At 30.5% G+C, this 8,477-nt stretch overlaps 1 long non-coding RNA gene across 1 annotated transcript; it reads right to left on the minus strand.

Annotated features, from left to right (window-relative positions):
- LOC136201079 (uncharacterized) lies at positions 1–1,863 on the minus strand. Its single transcript, XR_010673674.1, has 3 exons — positions 1,821–1,863; positions 1,644–1,730; positions 1–1,563 (listed from the first exon to the last, which is right to left on the minus strand). It is a non-coding gene; the product is annotated as an uncharacterized lncRNA (long non-coding RNA).
- Between the last annotated feature and the right edge of the window lie 6,614 nt (positions 1,864–8,477).

The raw sequence follows: 8,477 nt of genomic DNA on the forward strand, positions 1-8,477 counted from the left end.
ACATGAATAAATTTCCTGCAAAGTAAGAAAAATAAGTGCCATTATATATATGAAAAGAAAACTTGATTTATTGAATGAGATAATAGGGTAATTAATTAGCAATTACCATATTCAATTACAACTGAGAAAACATTCTTAGATGAGGATCAACCGGTAAACCAATTGTCTCAAACACCGGATCATAAACTGCATTTCTTAAAGTTGGCCTGCGAATTTATATAAATACACAAAAACAATTTTAACCATTAAAACTCTCCCCTTTAATAAATAAAATATGTAAAATACATCCACGATCCTTGAAATATAGAGCTATTATTATTTTGGTCTCTAAACTTCATTTCTTGACATAAACCGTTTTTTAAATTCACATTATTGTAATATTAAAGTCCAAGTCAACTAAAATCCATAAAAAAATCAACACAATCATGATATGAACAAGTTTAACTGACTGCATCATTGACTCTTTTTTATCATGTCACCATAAGTTATATGCAAGTATCTATTTTATCCTTGTCATAGTAATGTATGTAAAGTTCAAGGATTTTTATGCCAGAGTAATAAAGTTTAGGGACTATATATAGTATTAGTAGCACTATTTTTCTGGGGTTATGTAATTTACTGAATAAATATATGATTATAAGAAAACTGATTTTGAACCTTGGATGAGAAAGATGAAGAGCACTAGAGTTCCCGGCGTCGTTTTGGGAGTCATTGCTTTCTGGAGTTGTTGTTTGCACCTGTATATATTATATGTATATATATTAAAATATTATGCAAATAAATATTTTAATTCAGAGAAAAAGTTAATACCTTTCTGCGTTTTTGTGAAGACGATTCTCCCTGTTCAAGTGTCTTGCGTGCTCCCCGAGTTTCTTTCTGAAAACATGTGAATTTAATTTTAGAAAAATAATATGTATATGTTGTTTTCTGTATTTGCAAGTAGAGAAATGTGTAGTTTTTTTCAAGATTAATGCTCATGTTTGGATTGTTAGAGTGCGTATGAATACGGTATTCAAAAGAAAAGAACCACCCGGTGATTGTATCACCGGATTGACTAACAGATGTCAACATTTTATAGGCTTAAGAGTTGACATTGGTGTTTCAAATATCGGTGTCAGTTGATTAACCGGTTGTTGCAACTGTCTAACTGAACTGATGATTTAATCACTGAGTTCTTTACTTCAGAAGCCGGTGTTTTGGACTCTGATTTTACACGCATTCTAACAATCCAAACTTTGTAATCAGTGCTTACTTGAGGAATTTACGTTATTCTGAAGAAAAATTGTAACGAAGGATAAAAGATGATAATAAAAATACGAACATACCCCTCTACGGTCCGTTGTTAGAGGTACAATATCCAATTGAAGAGATGGAAATTGGATGTTCTCATTTCCTCTTGTGTCCTATTAATTAACAAATAATATTTACTTCAATTAGCAATATACGAATGGATTATTAATTAGAAGATATTTTAATTTTCTTTTTCAAAAGAAATAAACAAGGTTAATTTGTACCTGATATATATGAGCTGAATTCAAGAGGTGATATTGTTGTTCCAATTCCCTAATTAAGTAAATTATTATAAAATGAAAAATATTTTGTAATAGAAAAAATAAAATTAATTGCATAAGTACGAAACCAACCTAGGATCGAAAGGAGTTGCGAGAAATTCGCTGATGCTCATTCGTCGTTGGAATGGTTGATGATGAGGATTAAAATGTTGTTGATACCTAAATTGAATTTAAATTAGAGTTAATCTTATTAATTTAAATGAATAAAATGAAATTAATGAGTTTAATTTGGAATCAAAATATATATACCAGGGAAGCATATGATTAGGAACAGGGGTATCATACTGCGGTGTTCCTGGCAGCAGCGGCCTGAATATTAAATATGTAATTAGGACATTGATATTTTATAGGATGTAATTTTTAATCCAATTTGACTTGTTTTTATTTGATAATTTTGGAGCTATTTTTTACTTGCAAATTTTGGAGCAATAAAAAAATGATTTTATTTACTGTTTCATTTATTATTTTGTGACATTGGCTCCTCGCTAAGGTACAATAATTAATTACACTTGGTCCTTAATCGTATAGCAATCAATTATATTTGGTGCAATTTTAGATAAAAATTAGTGTATGTAAGGAGACCCATTAAATCGCGTGTGAGATGATTGCTAATCGGGTGGAAAGAAGCTTGATGTCAAAATTAGTGTGTATGTAAGGAGACCCGTGTGAGATAATTGCTAATCGGGTGGAAAGAACTGATGCTCTTTTAGGTTGTAGAAGCGAACAAACCAGTGGTTTTTTAGGGTCGAAATATTGGGTAAAAAGCATGTTTTGATGTCACTTGGTGCCATGTCACGTGGCATTGAGCTCTTTGCGAATTGTTTACATCATCTTTTAGGCGCCAAGTGAACATTAAATTGACATTGTGATTTTATTGATAGTAAGAACAAATCTTCAATGATTTTATTAGGCAAAAAGCATCGTTAGGTTTTTGATCTTTCATTTTTTGGTTCATTAAGTTCTTGATTTTGTATTTAGATACATTAAGTCCATGATTATTTATTTTTGGTCTCAGTAAGCCCTTAATAACCAAAAATAATAATTTTGAACATAAAATTCGGTTAACAGACTGTTATTCATTGCACATGCATTTCAAATTTGTATTTTTTTTCACTGTTTCAAAACAGTTTTGGATGTGTAATGTGGCTATAGAAAAACTGTAAAAACCTTAATTCAAACTGTAATTTTTTTTTAATAATTTCAAATATATATTAAGTTAATAAGTGTTTTTAACAGAATCAGATGTTTATAACTTACTAATTTGGTCATAAAGGGCTTAATGAGATCTAAAATAAATAATCAGGACCTTAATGTATTCAAATAAAAGATCAAGAGTTTAATGAATCAAAAAATAAAAGATCACGAGCCTAATGATGCTTTTTGCCATTTTATTATCCTATTTTAATAGCCAAACTTAAATAATATATGTGTTTTCTATCTATGAAATATTATAACAGTTGTAATTGAAGCATTTAAGGGATCTCTTCTTTTTAAAATTAAAGGGTCTCCTTATATATTGTATATGTTGATATACTCTTAATTTATATGCTTATTAAGTTGTTATTTTGTCATTTTAATTATTCTATTGTATAAAGTATTTAATTAATATTAAAAAAGAAGAGCTATACCTCAAAGTGAGAGAAGGGTGAGACACAGAGAGAGAGGCTCCTCCTTCTCTCTAACTTTCATTCTTCCCCTTTTATTCTTCTTTTCCAACTTTTCGTCACCATTACCGTCTTACTTCTTCCTTTTGTTTAGATTCCCTTAGAGGAGGAAGAAGGAAGTTTATCTTCCTTCTTCCTCCTCCCATTTATATTTTAGTCTTTGTTTTTTAGTTTCACTTTTATCTTTTCTTTCTAGTTTGAAGTCTATATACTTTCTTGAATCTTTTTTCCATCAGATCTACACTTGTTAGCTATATTTTTATCGTTTATTCTTTTTTCGGTCTTAGCAAGAGCGGAAAATGTTCATCTTGTCCGCAGATCTATAGATCTGCGTGGTTGCAAAAATAGAAAGGACTCAGATCCGAATGTCCGGAAGAGGCTAGATGATGAAGAATGGATTACAGCTGTTTTTCGATGGAATTCGACTTCCAAGAAGTATATGATTTCTATTTTGCTGTATTTGTACCTTTTATGGTTTTTAATTGCTCTTTGTAGTCTTTTTACTGCTCTTTGTAGTCTTTTCCTTGCTCGTTGTAGTCTATTTTCTTCCCTTTGTGGTTCTTATACTGGCTATAACCTGTATGGATGGGAAGTTTTATCGTGCTGTATGTGTAATTTGTGATTCTATGAAATGAAATATGGCACTTTTATCAAAAAAAAAAAAAAAAAAAAAAAAAAAAAAAAAAAAAAAACATGTGCTACGGAAACTGTTGGGGACTGTAATCATTCAACAAAAATAAAATTAACACAAATTTTGAAGATTCTTATACAGAATAAAAAATTCAAAATTGAATTGAATTGAATTTTTCACTTACAAAAAACGAACCGACTCAGTAAATATATTTTACCTGTGATAGACAGAAGGATCCAGTGGTACGAAATTTTGTTCATACACATTTGGCATTCCAGGGACTTGATGATTATGAAGTTGAATTTCATTATTTGGTAAAATTTGAGGCCTAATATCATCATTAGTAAAATTTGTTAATTAATTTACTGCTCCATCACAAACTTAATTAACAAATTAATTAATTTATTAGTGTTAAACATACCCTGTAGGAGCATCAATATTAAGAGAAAGCCATTGCTCATTTGGTGGTTGTTGCTGATTCATCCAAGCTGGATAATAATTCTGCATATATAATGTAAATTATATATTAAAAAAGAGAGATTAACAGTAAAACTAAATTAACTAATGATTAATTAATTAATTAAAAAATACTAACTTGTGGCTGGGAAAACATCTCAATGAATTCCCTATGTCCATCACCACCAAATGTGGAGTTGTAATTCACCGGAGCTATCGGTTGATTAAATGCGGGCCTAGACAGACCGAACAGATATCTCAATTAAATTTAACCCATCAATTTAAAATAATAAAGAAAAAATAATTGATAAATTTTTTTTATATTAAAATCAAAACTTACTGAAAGAACTCAGGAGGGAAGCCATTTTCTGGTTGATTATTAAACTGAATAAAAGGTGGAAATGGCTCAAGCTGTGGTTTATATTAAAATCATAATCATAATCATAATCCCAAACAAATAATATTATCAACTAATTAAAAAATAATGAGATTAATTAAGAAAAAATTAATTTAATTTACCAGTGAAAAAAAAAATGAATACTTACATTTGTGGAATTTGGTGCACTTTGATTTCCATGAAAAGCAACAGCAAATATCAAACCCAGAATTTGTGTGACCAGAAGATTTATATTAAACATGTTCAGATATTTATACTAAGGAAAGCACATAATTCAAAATTAATATGGATTCCAATAATTAAATGAAGCTTACTTTTAATTAATGCACATGATTTACATAACCCTAACATTTATGCAAAAATAATATAAAAGACATTACACATATGATTTTCATTTATTGAATAACATTCACATATAATCAATTATGCACAAATAGAGATCGATCTAAAGTTTATTTGTCCTTTGTTATTATAGAATGACAAATTATTTATCCTACTTTTATAAAAGATTGGAGAAATTTACCGTACTTTCACTAAAAACCCGTAAAAAAGTGTATGGTACTTAAAACATAGGGTTAATTTTAAATATAACATTGTACAGTAAAACCTCTATAAATTAATAATGTTGGGACCATGAAATTTTATTAATTTATAGAGGTTATTAATTTATCGAGTACAAAATTAGTGATCTGGTTCAAGTTGGGACCAGAAGAAATTATAATATTTTTTTTCTATGTGAATTTAGTAATGGAAAGTTTCTTACACTTAAACAAATTTTTAAGTGTAAGAAACTTTCCAACATGTTTTAAGTACCGTACACTTTTTTATGGATTTTTAATAAAAGTACGGTAAAATTTTCTCCAGTCTTTCATAAATGGCAGGCACGAAATACCCGTCTCTGGCAGTGCGAGATCCGCATAACAGACTAGATAACGGCTCAAGCTCGCGTGGTACTTAATGATTGGTCAGAAGCTAACGCTTTGTGAAAACGAACAGTTTTAGGAGAGCAACAAAACACAAATTCAGCAGCAGACAGAACATGGGCTGAAGTTTGCACGACATGGCACCCCCCGGTTGCTGGACAGCTCTCGTGCTGCGTCAATGCAGCATGTTTTAACGTCGACGGCCGTGCAGGAATGGGAGCAACAGTCCGTGATACAAATGGAAAATTCATGATGGGGAGATGTGCGGGTCTGCTTTGTTGTCCGACGATAAGAGAATGTGAGGCCAAAGCTCTACTATAGACAATGCAGTGGCTGGAAGCTGATGGAATTAGAAGAGTGGTCTTCGAATCGGATGCTAAACAAGTGATTGACGCAATAAATTCTATCTTTGTTGATGATTCTGAATTTGGAGACAGAATCCTTCGAATACGGTCGATTCTAACATCAAATGACTCCTACTCAGTTAAATGGATACGGCGGCAAGCGAATGGGATGGCGCATGCGTTGGCATAGTCTTCTTGTTTATCCACTTGCCCTTCATTTTTTAATTTATTACTGAGTTTTATTTCTGATTCATTGTTACAATTTTACCAAGTTTTGGCTCATTAATACATTAATTCTTTGATTAAAAAAATTAATATATATGATTCACACAAAAACAAAAACTATGAACAAATAGAGATCGGTCTAAAATCTGTTTGGTGTTTGTTAATTATTATAAAACGACAAATTTTTTATCCTACTTTTATAAAAGACTGGAGAAAATTTATCCTACTTTCACTAAAAATCTGTTAAAAAGTGTACGATACTTAAAACATGTTAAAAACTTTCTTACACTTAAATACTTGACACGTATATATAATTTATCGAATAATTAATTATGAAATAAACTTCACACAACAAAAAGTAAATTATGCACAAATAGAGATCAATCTAAAGTTTGTTTTGTCGTTTGTTAATTATTATAGAACGGCAATTTTTTTATCATGCTTTTGTGAAAGATTGGAGAAAAAATTATCCTACGTTTACTAAATATATGTAAAAAGTGTATAGTACGTAAAATTGTTATTAAAAATATCATAAACTTTGTAAATAATAGAGTTTTATATACAATCTTTAAACTTTAAGCAAATCATTTATTTTTAAATATAATTTGACGAGGGATATAGACCAAGCCCAATCCAGTACAACACTAGCACAGACAGGATGGGGGTCCACGTCCGCGAAGGGGACCACAAGCCCATCAGGAGGCCCATTACACATCTATAAAAGACACCCCATCAGCACCATTAAGAGGTATGCCGACTTTCTCTCTCTTACTTACTCTAATACTTTATCTCTCTATACTTTACTAACTTGGGCATCAGAGTATCACCAAGAAACGATCCCCACACAGAGACGTCGTCCATCATGCGGGTCTGGAAAGCTACTCTAACTCCACATTATTTGGTGCGGTGAGCGTGGAGTATAATTGACCTTCAGATCGGCCTAAGGCACCTTGCACGCTTAACAATGGAAGACTCTACGCAATTCACTGCGTTGAAAGAAATGTTGGCGCCGCCGACTGCAACCTCCGTGAACCGCGAGCGAGAGGAACCGTCACCGAGCCCCGTAGTGGCACCGATAAACGATCATGTATTATAGAATAAAAAAATACTATATAAAGACATATTATGGAACAGAGAGAGTATTAACTATTTATTATAGTAATTTTCATATGAATCCAGACTAACCAATTGAATTTAGTTAGTCGCATTAGATTTATTAAAATCCAGACTAACCAATTGAATTTAGTTAGTCACCATTTAATTTTCTAGCAGCCACCTGACTTTAAAGACATAAATAACATTAAGTTAAAAACAATTTTTAAAATAGAACTAAAAAAGGTAATAGAAAATTCTATTAATGGTACGACATTGTTTAAGATGATGTGGCAAAATTCTTAGATTTAATATGATGCACGGGTTATGAAATTCTATTATTATTTAAAAACATAAGAATAATTAGATAATATATTATTTACTCGTATGTTTTGAGTTTACCACTTATTACAGTGTTAATGTTAATAATAGACTAATATTTTTTTAGTTCCAATTCTCTCTTTAATTTTTATTAATTGAATTAAAGTTTTTGAGTTCTTTCTTTAAAAATAAGTGAGTAAAAATTAATTATAGACTTTTAATCTTTAACTAATTTATTGCATTTTTTAATGAGAAATCTTTTTGTACTTTTAATGAATGCAAAACACATACCTATATTTTTTACAACCAAGAGACGTCTGAGGTTTGTTTTTTTTTTTTTTTATTATTTTTTATGAAAACGATTAAAGCACAAACGAAATACAATCATTATGGATACAAGGTAAAACACAAACAGAGAAATCTTCAATAAGAATTTCCAAATGAGAAAGAGAATTAGCCCAAACAGCTAAACCATGTGCAACATAAATGCTTGGCGCCTCTCATGCACGAACTCAATTGATACAAAAGCACGTGTCAACTCTAAAATATCACCAACAATAATCCCAAGCCAATTTGTCAAGTTTTGTTCATTCTTTAGCAAATAGACGACTGAGGTTTCTTGATTTGCTAAAACGAGGGCCTTTTAGTTTGACACAAAAAAAGAAGACCGTTAACGATCTCAAAACGATTTAAAAAAATTAGTGTCCGTTTATTTTCATTTTTCTACACTACTTTTTGCGTTCTAATTCTAAACATGAGATAGAAAGTATTTAGTAAAATTTCGAAATAGCTGTTTTTAGCAGAAAAATCCATTAACGTCTACTACCTATATTAGCAACAACAGATAGAAACA

Source organism: Euphorbia lathyris, chromosome 7, assembly GCF_963576675.1.
Source record: "Euphorbia lathyris chromosome 7, ddEupLath1.1, whole genome shotgun sequence".
Taxonomy (NCBI): domain Eukaryota; kingdom Viridiplantae; phylum Streptophyta; class Magnoliopsida; order Malpighiales; family Euphorbiaceae; genus Euphorbia; species Euphorbia lathyris.